The following is a 16798-nucleotide window of genomic DNA, read 5'->3' as shown; positions in this document are numbered from 1 at the left end:
TGAAATCAAAAACAAGGTTGGGAGCGTTAAGAGCGCCACGGGAATTCCTTAGTAAATGCAGAGGAGCGAGCGGATAGATGTAAAGAGTATGTTGACGGCCTCTACGATGGGCAAGGTTTGTCTGATGTGGTAGAAGAAGAAATAGGAATCGATTTAGAAGAGATAGGGGATCCAGTATTAGAATTTAAAATGGCTTTGGAAGACATAACATCAAATAAGGTAAAATGGATAGGTAACATTCCTTCGCAATTCCTAAAACCGTTGGGGGAAGTGGCAACAAAACGACTGTTCACTTTGATGTGTAGAATGTGTGAGTCTGGCGTTATAGCATCTGACTGTCGGGAAAATATCATCCACATACAATTCGGAAGACAGCAAGAACCGACAAGCACGAGAATTATCGCTGAATCAGCTTAACAGCTCACACATCCATCTTGCAGGCGAGAATAATACACAGAAGAACTGAAAAGAAAATTGAGGATGTGTTATATGACGATCAGTTTGGTTGTTCGAAAGGTAAAGGCAGCAGAGAGGCAGTTCTGTAGGTTGCGGTTGATAATGGTAGCAAGACTAAATAAAAGTCAATACACGTTCATAGGATTTGTCGATCTGGAGAAAGTGTTCAGCGATGTAAAATCGTGGGTGATGTTCAAAATTCTGAGAAAAATAGGGGTAAGCTGTAGGGAGAGACGAGTAGTATACATTATGTACAAGAACCAAGAAGGAATAATAAGAGTGGACGACCAAGAACGAAGTGCACGGATTGGAAAGGTTGTAAGACAGGCTGTAGTCTTTCGCCCCTACTGTTCAATCTGTGCAAGCAATTATGGGAAAAAAAGAAAGATTCAGAAGTAGGATCAAAATTGAAAGTCTAAGGATATCATTGATACGATTCGTTGATGACAGTGCTACCCTGAGTGAAAACGAAGAATTACAATATTTTCTGAATGGAATGAATAGTCTGATGAGTACAGAATACTGAGATTAAATCGAAGAAAGACGAAAGTAATTAGAAGTACCAGAAATGAGAACAATGTGAAACTTGACATCTGGATTGATGGTTATGAAGTACATGCAGTTAAGGAATTCTATTACCCAGGCAGAAAAATAACCAACGACGGACGGAGCAAGGAGGGCATCAAAAGTAGGATAAAACTGGGAAAAAGGGCATTCCTGGCCAAGAGATATCCGCTAGTATTAAAAGTAGGACTTAATTTGAGGAAGAAATTTCTGAATATGTATGTTTGGAGCACAGCATTTTACGGTAGTGAAATATGGACTTAGGGGAGACCAGAACAGAAGAGAATCGAAGAGTTTCAGATGTGGTGCTACAGTGGAATGTTGAAAATTAGGTGGACTGGTAAGGTAAGGAAGGAGGGGGTTCTGTGCAGAATCGCAGAGGAAAGGAATACATAGAAAACACTGGCAAGAAGAAGGGACAAGATGATAGGACACCTGTTAAGACATCAGAGAATGACTTCCATTGTTCTAATGGGAGATACATAGAACAAAAACTGTAGAGGCAGGCAGAGATTGTAAATCATCCAGCAATTAATTGAGGACGTAGGTTGTAAGTGCTACTCTAAGATGAAGAGGTTGGCACAGGAGTGGAATTCGTGGCGGGCCTCATCAAACAAGTCAGAAGACTGATGAATCATATAGAAAAAAGTGCCCTTCCAGAACGGTTGCAGCAAACTGGAAAGAAATGTTGGCATCACTCTGGAGATAGTGAAAAAACGCAGAGATTGAGAAATGGATGAAATACAGAGAGTGCAGATGATCAACTGTACTATCCTTTCAAAAGCTATTTATCTAGGTCGGTGCCTACCGAGCCCCTTATGAATTGCAAAGAACACTACGACAACAGTTTGCCAGCTCATATGGAACGAACATGTATTTAAGTCATCTGCTGCTACAACATCCCTGAGGTGTTTAGAAGGCGGCTTAGACCTCATGGATATCCGACAGAAGACTTTGAGATTATTTATCGACAGAACTCGGAAAATTCTTCAAAAATACGGTGACTGTATAATCTCATTATTATTAAATACAACGGCGCCAGAGAGTCAGATCCGCCTGCACACATACTGTGAATAAATATTTAATTGAAGCTTGTCAGAATTTATTTTGTCGTAGCACGCTGTTTTCAGTGAATCTGTAGAATTAAAAGCCATATCACCATGCCATCCGTCTGCCAAACACTTCCGCGGAATGAAGTGAAAGGCAGAATAGAGGCGTAGAAACCAACTGAAAGTGGTAAGATATCTGGAACAACATTAACTGTAGGGTCCTGTCAACAGAAAATAGTTAAGTAGCTGAAAAATCATTTAACCGATACCTAAAATTCTGTCGGCTGTATAATGATGGTAATTCAGTGAGTCGGTATTACTACATGTCTTGTATCAGCTCCCTGAAACAAGGAACCTTACGTAGCCTTACATTACGTAAGTCCTGGAAACTAACTACAATGCAAAGATATTACAGAATTTGCTAGTATTAATGACGATTTGTTCCCACTCTGTGACTGAATGCCTGTGATGAAAATAACTGATTCTGCAACAAGGCACGACGGTGGCTTTGCAGGGTGGAACATTTAACTAATGTTTGTGTGAAGAGGATACGTTTTTAGTAAAAACGTATGATTTTAACACTGAAGTTGTTTAAACTTGAAAAGCAATGGGCACATTGTACGAACCCGCTTCCAAGCCCTTAATAAATCGCACTCTCCGAACCTATTCCGCTCCTCCTAAGCGTGCAGAGGGATAAAAGTGCGAGGAGCAATACTCATGAATAGCACGGCTAACCTCACACGATGAACTCCACTTCAGCACAGAATATAAGCTGTAGTAATCCTACCAAACACTGCAAAAACTGTTCAGTCTCACATTTCCCATCAAACAAAAGTGACTTAGACCCAGAAGCATGCATCCTACTGTATGCATCCTCAAAAAGCCCACCAACCGGATACGTCTTAAAACTCCAAAATATTGAAAAACAAGGCAACAACAGGCAAGCATGGCATAATGGCTATCTTCCTTCCAATAAGGCATCCAACGAATCCTGTCGGTTGATGGCCAACTGGCTTTCCAAAGGCATACTACCGACGCAAGGGTTCACTAAAGAGATGGTATAAGTGTCTCAATCGATATACTGAAATCGGTTATTGCAAGATATCAAAGTTTTAGAAAAATAGGTGATTAAAATCATGAGCTCGACTGTGGTCCCCATTGCGGCGACAGAGTAGCTTTTCCTGCACTGTCGCTAGAGCATTGACCAAGAAAATGGGCCTGTAATGTTTCGGTTGCCTCTGTTATTTTTCTTTCCTTCTTTTTCGTATAAAGGTATTCGAGATTTTGCAGATTCTTGACACATGCCCCATCGAAAGGCATTCGTTTAACAACACTATTATACATGGTACAATTTAGTCTACTAGCTGATATAACACTTCTACCAAAATTCTGTCAGGCCCTGGTCCTTTATTCTTCTGTAAATTCATTATTGTGAGCCTCACTTACTCCTAGCAAATGTAATAACAATACAGTTATTCAATGCTATTGAGGTAATTCAGAGCGATGGTGCTGCTGTTACTCAGTGCCTTGCGTCGACGTATCGTCCAGCATCTGAGTTCTGTATAAGTACTACACTGATGTCTATGATACTCAGGGTAAAAACTGCAAAAGGGATTGCTTGTAAAATAATACTGGTGAACTTCTCAGGTTACGTGCTAGAAGAATCAAAATTGCAATTCAACCACAGCTTCTCAACGGAGATGGGAAGCTAGGGACCTTTGCTGATGGACAAACTTGTGGTTGACACATAATTTTAATTTTCACTAATGAACAAATATCATTATTACGGAGCTACAAAATTGGAATAACAACATAAAATTTAACTCTGCGAAGAGAGTACACAACTGACTTCAACCATCTGCCATGAATTAATATAACAAACAGTATTTTAAAGGTTATAATTAGATCTGATTGCAAAAGGATCACAGACAGTCAGCACCATAATCCCACTGTTCAGTTCATTTCTTACGTAACCAAAATGTACACAACACCAATGATTCACTTTGAGTTACTTATAAAAAGATCTCGTCCGCCCGGCGGACAGGCCTGATACTTGACTAAAGGATGGGGGCACGGCTTATACACGGTGGTACACGGAACAAACGCGTAGAAAGCAACCGCCAAGCAATTTTGAAGATGACCAGGCTGCAAATCAGGGCAGAAAACACGCCACACACACACACACACACACACACACACACACACACACACGCGACCTTAGCCTACCCTCCAAGGAGTCGAACACCATCTGCTCCACATACCAGACCATTTATGCAACAACAAATAATTCACACGGCAGACAAATTCAACCAGTGATTCAGATTTTTCAAGACCATGCAAGGCTTACTAACTACGCGACCACCTGTAACATAACTGACAACCACACTGGGACATTTACCGAATAAAAGAACAATTAAAATTACACTGACTTACAAAGCTCTGCCTTCATATTAAAAGAAAGTCTAATACCAAAACTGGGCGAAGAGCACACTACTTAATATACTGCATCAAATTAACACTGGAAGTAACCTTTAAAACAAGCAGTAAACAACTCTTGGAAGCCTTAGACTTCGTAAGTTCAGTATAACACTCTGTTATTCAGAACCATACTCAGCTGATCTCCGACAGATACAACATGCCACCATAAGTTTCACAAATCTTCACAGGTTAACAGGAGCATATGAATCTTAATGCTTCCAGTTACGCGATGAGAAGATGTCCAGCCTGAGACGATGGACCCGCCACCGTTTCGCACGCAAACGCTTCGACTAATCAGCACCGTACACCGGTCGCGCGGCAAAACGTCGACGACGGCGGGGCCCAGGCACAGCGTATAGAGGCGCGGGCACACTGGACTCGCATTCGGGTGGACGACGGTTCAGTCCCGCGTCCGGCCGTCCTGATTTAGGTTTTCCGTGATTTTCCCAAATCGCTCCAGGCAAATGCCGGGATGGTTCCTTTGAAATGGCACGGCCGATGAGACCGATGACCTAGCTGTTTGATCTCTTCCCCCAAACAACCCAACCCCAACCCCAGAGACGAGGGCCTGCCTTCAAAACATGTCGGCTCGTTGAACGCCGACCAGCGAGAAAGGTCGGCCACACGCCAAGCCGGAAAACCAAAGGCCGAACAGTCAGAGATATAAGACCAGACGAGCGTCGGTATCAGCGACGCATGTGGAGCATAACTAGTGCCAGTCGCCACTGCTCAGACTCACTATAGGCAACCGAAGATGAAGTATGTGCTGACGGAAGATGAATTTTAACGCTTACATGTAACCTGATATACTATACGCATCTAAAACAAACAATAGTTTGTGCATAGCGAGCGAGAGAATATGAAAATCTCGCTCCTGGTTTTTGAAGGTGTTGCGGGTTGCATAAAACGCAAAGGAAGAGGAGCTGAGTTACCCTGTACAGTACAATCACATGCTCAAATGGAAAATTAACTTCAACACATTGGCTTCATGAATGACTCTGATTTGCTCTTAAGATGTCCAGATCCCCTTGACATTTTTTTTTTCTTTTGGATCAGCCTTGTTCTACTATCCTTTCCGTACTGACTAAATTGTGAGACAACCTTGACTGTACCAAGAAGAAGCGATATTCTCGGGAACGGGGGATACTTAGGTGCAAAGCAACACGCCTGTGACGATGAGCTGGAGCTACGCGGCAGGGCCGGGACAGGGACAGGGGACGACAGGGGCTCTTTCTGTCGGCGGACAGCGCAGGTGTTGAGTAGCGCGCGTGACACCGGCACAAACGCCTCTCGATCGGAGCTGGCTGGCCACCAACAAAGACGGCCCACGTGCAGCTGACGGCTCGTCCACCACGCCCCGGCCGCGCTGGCACGCAAAAGCCACTGTCGCTCTTCGGGCACGCTTCGAAAACACCGTGAGAGCGGTTTTTGTGGCGCCTGGAGTAAAACGCGCTTCTCTTGTTCTGTTCTGTTAATTGCATTGTCTGACAAAGAGAAATAATCGCCGTCAGAGAGCTAGCGTGAACGTATAGGATACGAAAAGTCATTTCGCGTCTACTGTCCAAATACAGGCGGTCGAAGCAAGCGAGAACATGACTACGCATGAAATGCTAGGGAAGGGAAATTACATTCACTTGCCAACATAACTGCTGCAATCCGTGACACAGTATTGCACCCGTTACGCCGCTGGTGTAGTATGAAACAGTGTTGCACTGTAGCTGCGATGAGGAAATATTGAGTCTATCGGTACTACTTGTCTGATCTGACCAAAGACATCATCAAATGGCGGACATATGTGTAAGTCACTCAAGAAAATCCCTTACGCAGAAAATACGCATCATAACAAGAATTATAGTTATTCTCATGCCATCGTATTCATTACCTAGACCTATTGCTTTTCTTATAGGGGAACCTCCCCATCGCACCCCCCTCAGATTTAGTTATAAGTTGGCGCAGTGGATAGGCCTTGAAAAACTGAACATAGATCAATCGAGAAAACAGGAAGAAGTTTTGTGGAACTATGAAAAAAATAAGCAAAATACGAGTATACAAACTGAGTAGTCCATGTGCAACATAGGCAACATTAAGGATCAGTCTGAGCCAAGGAGCGCCGTGGTCCCGTGGTTAGCATGAGCAGCTACGGAGTGAGAGGTCCTTGGTTGAAGTCTTCCCTCGAGTGAAAAGTTTAATTTTTTATTTTCAGACAATTATCAAAGTTCAGGCACTGACACATAATGAACCTCGCTCTCCAAAATTCCAGGACATGTTCAGGATTTGACGGTCTACACAAGCAAAAATTTGAAAACTTTAAAAACCGTTAAAAACATATGTTTTGACAGAGCACAGGGAAAACTGTGCGACTGTGAAACTGTTGCATTCATTTGTTGCAGTTTATGTGACACACTCTTATGTTTTCATCACTTTTTTTGGAGTGATTATCACATGCACAAGAAAAGCTAAATCGGGCAAGGTAAAACCCATTCGCCAAGTGTACAAGTTAGGTGGGTCGACAACATATTCCTGTCATGTCACGCACATGCCGTCACCAGTGTCGTATAGAATATATCAGACGTGTTTTCCTGTGGAGGAATCGGTTGACCTATGAGCTTGCGATCAAATGTTTTCGGTTCCCATTGGAGAGGCACGTCCTCTCGCCTACTAATCGCACGGTTTTGCGGTGCGCTCGCAAAACACAGACACTAAACTTGTTACAGTGAACAGAAACGTCAATGAACGAACAGACAGATCATAACTTTGCGAAAATAAAATTTTCTTTCGAGGGAAGACTTGAACCAAGGACCTCTCGTTCCGCAGCTGATAACGCTAGCCACGGGACCACGGCACTGCTGAACTCCGAAAATCCTTGATTTTGCATATCTTGCACATGGACAACTCAGTTTGTATATTTTGCTTATTTTTTTCATAGTTCCACACAACTTCTTCCTGTTTTCTCGATTGATCTGTGTTCAGTTTTTCAAGGCCTATACACTGTGCCAACTTATAACTAAATCTGAGGGGGGTGCGATGGGGAGGTTCCCTTGTTAGAATAGGAATGTGGCCATATTGAAGAATTGAAAACTATCGGAGATCCTTAGGGGAAACAAAACGACAAAGAAGCCTGAGTTCCTACCGACCTGTCACATACAAATATAAATAATATTACACCAAACAGGAGTAGAAAAATGGGAGGCATATGCCTCGGATCACATAGATGTCTGCGGTTTTTCACACAAATTTGTAACATACAATGTTCGATCACTCGCTATAATATCAACTCTGAGACGATTTTGGCAAATCTCAGATATTTTTCAAATAACAGCGGCATAACTTACGGTGTTGTTAGGGTGTAGTTCTGGTAGTAAAACGGCAAGAAGATACCTTTTACAAAATGTAACTGCACATTCAGAACATGTCAGGTATTCAACAAGTTGTAGTAACATCCACTAAATCTGTAAAAAAAATTTTCAAATGTGTGTGAAATCTTATGGGACTTAACTGCTAAGGTGATCAGTCCCTAAGCTTACACACTGCTTAACCTAAATTATCCTAAGGACAAAAACACACACCCATGCCCGAGGGAGGACTCAAACCTCCGCCGGGACCTGTCGCACAGTCCATAACTGCAGCGCCTGAGACCGCTCGGCTAATCCCGCGCGGCCAAATCTGTAGACGAATAAGCTATTAAAAAGGCGGTACACGGCAGCTTTAACTATAGCGAACAGAATACATACAAAAGCTCTGATTTCAGTCATTAATGAAAAAATCATATAATGATTAGCACTGTCGAAACAAATGAGCATCGCACTGGCGTTGTAGCAGGTTAGTCACAACGCTTTTTGACAGATGAAAAGCTCCTAAATTACGAGTAAGTGAAAAGGAAAGATAATTCGCCACACAGAAAAAGTTAGCGTGGCAGACAATCACGCAATTTTAGGTAGACTTCAAAAGTCCCTAGTTTAACAGGAACATCTCATGGTGCGTGGATGGACAAGATCCCAAACAGTCAAAATCGCTCCACAGGAATCATTTTGAATCACCATCACGTATTGATCCCCTTTCTTACATTCCGAATAATAATTTGTGTCCACTGATGGTGTATGTTGTCACTTTGGGTCGTAATCTCTGTCATAAGGACTACCCTTCACGCACGGGAGGTGACTGGAATAGCATATACGGCAGGTGAAACTAGAACGTAAAAATTCCAGTGGCCCTCTGCTGAGAAGGAGAAGGAAATTAGTGTTTAATGTCTTGACGACAACGAGGTCATTAGAGACGGAGCACAAGCTCGGATGAGGGAGGAATAGGGAAGGAAATCTGCCGTGCCCTTTCAAAGGAGCCACCTCGGCATTTGCCTGAAGCGATTTAGAGAAATCATGGAAAACCTAAGTCAGGATGGCCGGAGACAGGTTTGAAACGCCGTCCTCCCGAACGCCACCTCTGCTGACGTGGGCAACGGTAAGGGACTACGATGCACATCAATCATCACGTGCTCCCAATAAGACGGAGCTGTTGCGTCGCTCCGTGCAAACATATAAGTCACGCGCCATGGCTTAGACGGCAGAGAATGTTACCCACCGAAGAGTTATCCAGCAGCGAGAGTCGTCGAGTGTTTTCACAGCAGTAGCCGTTACAGTTCCTGTCACACCGTGTATCAGATCGAGGAGGAAACGACACTTTCCAGCAGTGTTTACGATAGGATAGAGACTGCGTTTATGAATAGGAATAAGTCGATGACACGACTGTTACGGACTTGCATTGTACATCGATCTACAGTTGCGTATTTGTGTTCTTTTAATAAAAGCTTCCCTTTGGGCCTTTGTATTGTAATCATCTTTCAGAGCGGTGTGCTGACCACATGCGCCCCCATATCCGCATCCAGTGACGTCGTCTGAGGACGACAGGTCGATCGCTCGGTGCCGAGAACTTCAACTGAGAAGTACTGAATATCATGTTGCTATTTGAAGTGGAGGATTAGTTAGTTGCGACATCGATTCTACCGCCTGTCCAGGTAACGACCTGAAGGACTGTGTTTCCTGTTAAGTAGACACGTCTAGGGCTAATTCCGCGTGAAGTGCTGTCACAGTAAAGCAGACGCGTCGTCGCCTCTGTGCTTATTGCGAGCGCACAAACGCCCAAGGACAGAGGGTACTGGAAACGCCGGCCCGGCGCGTAAAATGATTTTACGCGTGCCTGCGGCGCCGACGAGCCGCCGCGGTCCCCCCTGGCGAGATAAGCGCCGACGGCCGTCGTAAATCCGGGCTGCGGGCGCCGGCCTTTTGATGAGCACCGCTAACAGCCCCATGAATGATGCATGGCCTCGTAACCGATACACTTAAAGGCCAGGTTACCGCCGCCTGCTTAGCTCCGTGTGTGCAGCCCGCGTAAGCACCCGCTCCCGGACAGCTACTTATCGCCGGCCACAAAGTCGTCACGCGCTGTGGATTTTGTCGACAGCAGGTGTCACTGCGCTACTCCCTCTTCTCCCGCTGAAGACAAACAGAAGTTGCTTACACGACCGTAAGTCTATAAACCGCCACACACTGTTTCTCCAGTCCATGAACGCTAGTTGGTCATAAACTGTCGTATTTGTTTCTATAACATTCTCGCCTTTGAATGATTGTTGGAGAAAACAGGAAGACTTGTAAAGAATTTTTGATTGGTATGATGAGCGGCAGCTTCCTCTAAATGTGGAAGAATGTAAAAAAGCTATTTTTTTTGCAAGTTCCGATCACAAAATGAAAACAGAAGTGAAAATAAAAATGTTTTGTTTGCAAAATTTAGTTACACCTTCCGGCATCGAGGGGCGTTCTGTATGTTAATGCTACACATTTTTTCCTCGGCAACTTTCGGTTGAAAACATGTGCAGTTTGTTGTGAGACATCATGGAATGCTCTACACCTACATGCACATAGACACTCCGCAAACCACCGTACGGTGTCTGACGGAGGATACCCTGTACCATTACTAGTCATTTCCTTTCCTGTTCCACTCGCAAACAGAGCGAGAGCAAAACGACTGTCTATAAGCCTCCGCATGAGCCTTAATTTCCCATATCTTATCTTCCTGGTCTTTACAGGCAGTGCATCTTGGTGCCAGTAGAATCGTTTGGCAGTCAGCTTCAAATGCCAGTTCTCTCAATTTTCTCAATGATGTTTCTCGGAAAAAACGTTGCCTTCCCATTCCCCTGTCCCCCCAACAACCTACCCCACCCCACGGATTCCCATTTGAGTACCCGAAGCATCTCCGTAATACTTACATGTTGTTTGAACATGCCGATAACAAACCTAGCAGCCTGCCACCGAATTGCTTCGATGTCTTTCTTCCAGCTTCAGCTCCTATAGTTTCATAAAGTTCCGGTTGGTGGCTATTCGTTGCCTTCAAAATGGCGTCTCTAATGGAGGTGCGTTCCAAGCAGAGATCTGTCAGTAAGTATCTTTTGGCGGAAAAATAAAGCATCGTAGACATTCACAGGCGCTTGCAGAGTGTCTACGGAGTCATGTCAGTAGACAAAAGCACGGTGGGTCGTCGGGCGAGGTGTCTGTCATCATCGCAACAAGGTCGCACAAACCTGTCCGATCTCCCACGCGCCGGCTGCCGGCACGCGGCTGTGGCTGCTGCAATGCTGAAACATGTGGCTACTCTCATTCGAGGTGGTCGATGGATGAAACACCTCGCTGCACGACTGGATGTCTCTGTTGGTAGTGTTGACAATCTGCGCAGTCAATCTAAGCTCACAAGACTTCATTGCACTGCTCTCTCTCATCTATCCTACAGCCCGGACCTCGCACCTTTGCGACTTTGATCCGTTTGGCTCAATGAAGAATGCACACCGCGGGAAGAACTACGTGGACGATGTCGACGTTATTGATGCAGCAAGACCTTAGCTCCGAAGTCGACCAGTAGAGTTTGTAACGCCGGAAATGCATATCCTCCTATTTCCATCTATTGTACTATAAATTTGTTTTCCTTATTTTTCTTACCTGAATATATGACATTTCTGTGTCTTTACATATTGTAATTGTTTTACTATTTGTAACGATTACATCGATAGGTCGTGTGAAGAATCAAAGTGTGTAGGATCTTTGGTAGTGTTAACTCTGTCGCGTGGAGCGCGGGCTGGGGAGAGAGAGAGTCTGGCTGGAGTAGCGAGTGGAGCAGGTGTGTTGTGTGAAGCTCCCGCGAGTTGCCGCGCTTTCGGGGTTTGGCAGCATGTAATTGCGCTCGACTTGCGATGATAGTTTCTGACATGGTGTCGCGGACGGGAAGCATTAGCTGGCGCACATCAAGAGCCCGTTTCGTCTGGTGACCGTGTCGAGAAGAAGGCGCGCCAACATCCAGCTTCTGCAACAGCGACGGCCGACAATGAGTGACTGTCGCCACCTCCTCGATCGACGGCTTCAAACCTTCAATCAACCAACAAGGAAGACTGCAAGCACGTAAAGTTTTGGAACTGTATGGCAGACCTCAGCTTTTAAAATTGTTCCATTTGCCTCGCAAAATTACAGCAACTTAGCATGAACCTTTGTTGCTCATTGTCCCAGTTGCATTACCAAGCAGGGTCCCTTCCTTTGCCGGAATGAACCCGAGTGTCGTTGAAATTCAAACGCCAGCATCATTTTATTCCACTGCTTTAATTTCAAAGTTCAGTTAAGGTATTCATAGCTGGCTACAGTATTTAGATTGCACAAGCACAAATTAAGAGTGCGAGTTTTGTTACTGTATTTTAGTTACCTGTGACTGCAGCTCAGCTTGGTACGTACTAAATTTTACTATTGTCAATTGTTCAGAATCATTTAATTCAAGTTCAAAGTTAAATCTCTTATTTCTAAATTGCGTAGATTCAAGTAGCTTTTGAAATGATTGTTGAGGTAGTCCAAGACTAACCGTATTTTACTGAATTTCGATGTGCTTCAGAAAGGAAGCTCACTATTAACTTCAGTCACTAAATTAACTTTCGATTTTCCGGTTTTATTAATTCTTTTGCTAAATTAAGTCAGAGCGTAGCGAAATTTATTACTTCTGACAAACTTTCAGTTTTCACACTACACTTGTCAACCTTCAGTTGCCACGCTTCTAGTGCTAATTATATGTGTAATAATCTTTCTTTTTCAGTTACTATAGTAATTGTCCTTAGGACTGGCGACCGTAATTTCCCCCAAATCTCAAATATCTAATTACCGGTAGTTGATTGTTAACGTAACGGCCGCACATTTACTTTCTTTATTAAGTTTACCCCTATTTCAAAATTAATTTCAAGGCGACTGCCTGCGGTTTTTATACATTTCTACGCTGGTCTGAAGCTCGTTGTGTGTGCCAAAATGCTGTTCCCATAGCTAGCACTTCATGTGAACAGAAAGTTGAAAATCAGAAGGAGCCAAATCCCTCAAGTATGACGGTGATCAAACACTTCCGACTGAAAAGGCTGCAGGAGCCTCTTTGTTGCACCTATAGCGTGTGGTCTTTGCTTGTTCTGAACTGCCCTGCGTAGACGGTTTTCTAGGTTCACTTGATGGATAAGGTCCACTTGATGGATAAGGCCATCGTTTGACACTCGTTTCCTTCTCTGAACGCTTGCATGATTAATGTCTGTACGTCCTAGTTCCCAGTCCTTGCATCATTGCCACACTTTGGTATCATGCTTGACGGCTATTTTATGTGCGTTGCATGAAATCAGGTGGAACTCGTCAACATGAAAAATCGAACGAGAGAACACACTTATCACTGCACCGGTGCCTCTACTTTTCTAATAATAGCGAGAACATTATGATCACCTGCCACCTGCCTAATTGCCGGTATGTCCACGGATAACAGCGGCAACACGCCTTGGTAGGTCACTGGAGGGAGCTGGCATCACGTCTGCACACACAAGTCACCTATTACCGCATATTCCGGAGCTGGGGAGCCAGCACATCAGATGGAACTCGCCACTGTGTTCCTCAGACCACTTCATCACACTTCTGGCCTTATGACACGGTGCATTATCTTGATGAAAAATGCCACTGCTGTCGGGAAACGTGATCGTTATAGAGGGGTGCAAGTTGTCTGCAACCAGTGTACGATACTCCTTGGCCGTCATTATGCCTTGCACGAGCTCCTTTGGACACATGGATGCACACGTGAACGTTTCCCAGAGCATAAAGGAGCCGCCACCATCTTGTCTCCGCCCTGCAGTACAGATGTCAAGGAGCTGTTCCCCTGGAAGACGAAAGATTAGCGCCCTCCCATCGTTTTGATGAAGAAGATAACGGGATTCATCAGAGCATGCAACGCTCTGCCACTTCAGCAGCGTCCAGTGTCGATGATCACGTATCCATTTCAGTCGATTTGCGCCCTCCCAAGGGTATGATGAAGAAGGTATCGGGATTCATCAGACCATGTAACGCTCTTCCACTGCGCCAAAATCCAGTGCCGATGTCACGTGCTCATTCCAGTCCTAGTTGCCGATGTCGTGATGTTACCATAGACCCATGCGTCGACCGTCATCTGCGGAGGCCTATCGTCAAGAGGGTTCGGTGCACTGTGTGTTCAGACACACTTGTACTCTGCCCAGCATTAAAGTTTGATGTTAGTTCGCCGCCTGTCCTGGTTCACCAGTCTGCCCAGCCTACGACGTCTGGCATCTGTAATGATGTCCGGAAATTGTATCACCTTGCTTTAGTCACGTTTTGAAGACACTCACCTCACCACTTCTCGAACACCCGACAAGTCATGCAGTTTCTGGAATGCTCGTGCCGAACCTCAAGGCCATCATAGTCTGTCCTCGGTCGAACTCAGATAGATCGCACGCCTTTCCCATTCTCCACGTGGGTAGACGCTCACTGGTACTAGATGCACGGTGAGCGCACCTAGTTAGCAGTCATTCGTCGCCAGGTGACGCTGCTACTGCTTGGACGGGATTATATCGATAGTAGGTCGGTGGTCATAACGTTATGGTTGATCAGTGTACATGCTCATGTGCTGTCAGAACTGAAAAGTGCGATCGACAGGAAAGCTTCATCGAACTTTCATGTAGTTTTAATTATGTGAATGTTTGGATCTTGAAAAAAAATTGTCCTCTTAAATTATTGCCGATAAGTAGGAAAAATAATCTTGTTGTTGCGACCGCGAATTGCATCTCCAGTTAGCCTTCCCTGCTGGAACGGAAGGTGAGCGGCATAAACTACACGCGTAGGAGAAGCAAGTCTGCTAGCAAACTCTAGATTAAATTCAAAAATGAATTTAAACTCAGATTCAGAACGGGACGAAGAGATAGAGATGTAGTGCATCATGTGGCGGAAGTCTCTGGTAGAATTTGGAAAAAGTGAAAGGAAGTCGGCTTTCTCCAGGTGCGTAGCAGAAGATCATGTAAAAAAGAATTGCGCAAAACCCTACTGTATCAGGAGGGGCAAAAAGACATGCAATGTCACAGGTCGGAATATCCCTACATACAGGATGCTAGAACAGAGATTAATATCAAGAACTAGCTATGGCTGAGTCCACTCCGGCACTCAGGATGCCCAAGCGAAAATCCCCATGCAAGAGGCTAATTAATGCGGCCAGAGCAGCTAAGTTCAAACAGTTCCTAACATTAGTTGCAGAAGGTAAAAATGGAAGAAGGGAAGTGAAGATTACGTGCGTCCAGACGGACCCATGGGAACAAGTGGCCGACCCCTCTCCCTATTGCTGGGGACCACGAGCGCCAGAAAATCAGGCAATTCAAGACAGGCTTCCTGTAGTAGTGGGCCGACCAGTTTTCGTTTAAGGGAGCTCTGTACTGGAACCGCCAGTGCAGGTCAACACAGTTAGTAGCTCAAATGTAGACACAGTCAGTAGTGCAAATGTTAGCACTGTCTCGGGGCAACAACCAGCTGGACGAACAGCGGTTGATCCTGTTAGAACATATCCAAATCACGAACATTCTTTGCAACTATACCGCCTGGAGGAGCCGGCTGTCCTGACCATGGCACTACAACACCTATTGCGGGTGGGGCATAAATATGGGCGTAAGGTCACCTTCTCGGTCATGGAGTCTGTTGACAGAGTACAACTAAAGACTATGAATCTTCCCAGCGACTTCGGCGCCCTGCGTGACCTCGTAAAGAAGGTATTCGGAAGACGAAATGAAACCTTTGATCTAAACGAAATATACAGTCAATCTGTCCTATGTAACGGAAGAATAGCCTATGACTGGAGGAAGACCTTTCCGGAATCTTATGTACACACATATTTCCCACGTCTACAGAAATTCAGACAGGACAGCTGAATGTACACAATAGCAGGCTGGTCATGCAGGAGCTTCGGAGAGTGGTGGAGGAGAGGAGGCTTGACGTGTTCTGTTTGCAGGATCCATACTCTCTTGCAGGGAACATAGCACTCACCAGGGCGGTGAAGGCTGCTGTAGCAACCAGGAGGAGAGCAGTAGCAGTCTCTCCATCACGATGGTCTGCAGAACTTGGGCAGATGCGTCAGTCTGTCAGGAGGGCGAGGAGGTACTACCAGAGAATTGTCGTCTGGGAGAAGAAACAACGCTGGCTGCAAACATACAGAGTAGCCAAAGTTCAGTTCCAGAAGGAACTACCAGCAGTCAGGCTGCAAAGCTTCGAGAAATATGTGCAAAGTCAATTGGTTATCGATAGCTGGGGAATTCCTTATAAGATAGTAAGGGAGAAAATTAGGGTCGCCAATGGTGCTCTGCACAGTCAGGGACGGAAACCGGATGACGGGGTCTTGGCAGGAAACTGCTGAGGTCCTTCTCCGCTCCCAGCTCCCTGATGATAGAGCTGAAGAAGACACACAGGAGCAATGCCTAATTAGGCAGGCAATGCAGGAAGAATATAGGAATAATACGATGGTCTATCCATTCTCGGAAGAGAAAGTGGCGGCGCACATATAATCATTTAAGAGAGGAAAGGTCCCAGGACCAGACGGCATTGTTGCGGAAGTGGTCCAATACCCCGCTCCTCAAATGGTAACACCTCTATCAAAAATCCATAATGAGGCCCTGCGCCTCGGAACGTTTCCCTCCATCTGGAAACAGGCCAATGTAGCTATCATCAAAAAAGGACAGAATAAATACGCAAAAGAAGTAAAGTCCTACAGACCAATTTGTCTGTAGGACCTGTTGGGCAAGTTGTTGGAGAGGTTGCTAGCTGACAGACTGACGGCACTCTGAGTGCTGTGTGGGATGAGCGACGGGCAATTCGGTTTTCGGCAGGGGTGATCTGCGTCTGACGCAATTGCACTGGCGGCCGAGGTCTTTGGGTCGTCTCCGC

This window comes from Schistocerca cancellata, chromosome 1, assembly GCF_023864275.1.
Source record: "Schistocerca cancellata isolate TAMUIC-IGC-003103 chromosome 1, iqSchCanc2.1, whole genome shotgun sequence".
In the NCBI taxonomy this organism is placed as follows: domain Eukaryota; kingdom Metazoa; phylum Arthropoda; class Insecta; order Orthoptera; family Acrididae; genus Schistocerca; species Schistocerca cancellata.
The sequence above is the reverse complement of the archived record's forward strand: the minus strand, read 5'-3'. Positions refer to the sequence as shown.